This window comes from Chiloscyllium punctatum, unplaced genomic scaffold, assembly GCF_047496795.1.
Source record: "Chiloscyllium punctatum isolate Juve2018m unplaced genomic scaffold, sChiPun1.3 scaffold_643, whole genome shotgun sequence".
Taxonomy (NCBI): Eukaryota; Metazoa; Chordata; class Chondrichthyes; order Orectolobiformes; family Hemiscylliidae; genus Chiloscyllium; species Chiloscyllium punctatum.
Window position 1 is genome coordinate 66,659 of NW_027310377.1, and position 2,500 is coordinate 69,158.

At 64.5% G+C, this 2,500-nt stretch overlaps 1 non-coding gene across 1 annotated transcript; it reads right to left on the bottom strand.

Moving 5' to 3' along the window:
* Positions 1-836: 836 nt before the first annotated feature.
* Positions 837-990, bottom strand: LOC140473576 (5.8S ribosomal RNA). The gene has a single exon (XR_011958439.1). It is a non-coding gene; the product is annotated as a 5.8S ribosomal RNA (ribosomal RNA).
* Between the last annotated feature and the right edge of the window lie 1,510 nt (positions 991-2,500).

A 2,500-nucleotide genomic window follows, 5' to 3' on the forward strand; every position in this document is an offset into this window, starting at 1 on the left:
TGGCCAGGAGGACCGTGCGGGGGTCGGCCGACGGCGTGGTAGGTGTGCCTGCACGGTGACGGAGCACACACCACGCCCGCCAACCCCTCCGTACCTCCCGAGACCGGTGGCAGGACGGAGCGGAAAACGTGCGGACTGAACGGGAGAGCCAAGAGCCAGCGATCCACGCGCGTGCGACCGTCCAAGTCACAGCGTTCGACGAAAACCTCCTCCCTCGGCCAGGCACTCGGCGCCAGCAGGGGAGACAGGATCAGACGCCCCGCCGGCCACTTAAGGCCGAGGACGAACCACGAGACGGGCGGCTGCAGCAGCGGGCGGCCTGCAGCTCCCAGCACTCTCAATCGATCAACCATCGAGTCGGGTCAGCGTGTCAAACCGGCGAGCTCCACGGTCAGGCCGGCGGCGCACCAGCACCGGACCTCCGCGGCTCCCTTCACTCTTTCCACTGCCAGCCAACCGAGAGACGGACCCAATGCGGACGTGCAGAGCTTAGGCAGACCCCCCACTGGAGGCTCAACACTTCGTGGCAGCTCCGTGTCCCAGAGACCAGGAGGGTTGGCACACACACACAGTGTGAACCACCGACAGCCATTCTGGGACCGGTGACAGCCGTGCTGGCCCCACTGCCACGACACAGACGGACGCCAGGCCGCGCTCCCCGGCGGGGGGATGGCGTCGAGCCTGACGAACGGAATGTGCAGGGTGGGGGGGAAAGGCCAAGCGCTCCGACGCCGGAGGGCTCCGGAGTCTGAACTTAGGGGGACAAAGAGGACGGGTCCTCTGCGACACCCCAGCCGCGCTCTCGCCAGCCAAGGCGAGTGCGATTGATTGCCAAACGACCCTCAGACAGGCGTGGCCCCGGGAAGAACCCGGGGCCGCAAAGTGCGTTCAAAGTGTCGATGATCAATGTGTCCTGCAATTCACATTAATTCTCGCAGCTAGCTGCGTTCGTCATCGACGCACGAGCCGAGTGATCCACCGTCAAGAGTTGTCTGAGTTTGTTTTAGGTCTCTCCCTCGCCAGAGGAAAGCGACCCGGACCGCACATACGCTCCCCACCTTGAGCTACAGCCACCTGCACGCCGGCGTGCGGGCGGAGCAGGGTGGCGTGAAGCGATGGGGAGCACCATCCTGGTGCGGCCCGCAGAAACATACGTCTATTGGGGGGAGGAGGACAGGGCGCCCAAGAGGCGATGCGTGCCCCAACGCACCGCAGCGACGGAGGCAGGATCACCGCCACCATGTCGCCCGCCTAGTATCACGAGGCGTGCAGCAGCTTTGCCCTAGGAAAAGCAGAGGCGGGAACGGGCACCGGCCATCGGTTCGGCAGCGTCACTGACGCGTGCACGTGGCGGCGTGTCGGCGAGCGGACTTCCTGCGAGGAGGCGGGGGCGGCACTCGCCCGAGCAGACGCCCGCCCGGCCCAGCCACCGCCGAGGTGGACTGGGAGTCGCGGCAACGGCTCGTCATACTCGTTCCCACACTCACAGCGCAGCTTGCCCGCAAGCCACCGACCACCGATCGACGCCAGGCGCCCCGACCGAGAGCGGGATCGCTCGTTCGCCCTGCTGGCAGTTCGCTGGGGATCACTACTGCACGGAGCTCGGAGACCGACGGGCGGCAACTCGAGAGTCTTTAAACCACCACCCCCATCCCGCAAGTGCAAAGAGGCTGTATACGCACAGACGGGTGAGGGGAATAGGTACCCCGTCGGGTTTGAAGGGAGCGTGACTAGATAGCAACGATGTAAACCCAGCCGATTTGGGAGCGAAAGACCGGCGCCTGCATCACCGGCTTCGTTTCCCGTGGCTGGAGAGTACACCGAAACCCTCCGTCTGTCGCGAGCTCCCGACGACGCGGTGCCGCCAAGCAGCAGGGCCGGACCTGGTGTGGCTCCCCTCGTCGATCACAGACCGGTCGGCACTACTGACGAGACGGTGGAACGGGCTTCGCCCCTTGTGACGAAGGGTGATGCGAACCCGCCCGCCCGCGTGCGTTCGGGGTGGACTCGGCAAACGGAGATTTGAAATCGGAAAGTGTCCTCCTGCCCCGCGCAGGTAGGCGCCCAACAGTTGTGGGGGGTTTGGCGGTGACCACGGCTGCAGGGCCTGCTACCCCGACGAGCTCTCCTGCTGGCCCCGAAACCACCCTCGCGAGACAAGTTGAAACGGAAACGGGCGTACCCCCAAGCCGACGATCCTTTCTTATTTGTTACTTTTTTTTTCACTTGCTCGAGTTGTGGCGATTTGGCGGTGACCACGGCTGCAGGGCCTGCTACCCCGACGAGCTCTCCTGCTGGCCCCGAAACCACCCTCGCGAGACAAGTTGAAACGGAAACGGGCGTACCCCCAAGCCGACAGAGATCCTTTCTTATTTGTTACTTTTTTTTTTCACTTGCTCGAGTTGTGGGGGTTTGGCGGTGACCACGGCTGCAGGGCCTGCTACCCCGACGAGCTCTCCTGCTGGCCCCGAAACCACCCTCGCGAGACAAGTTGAAACGG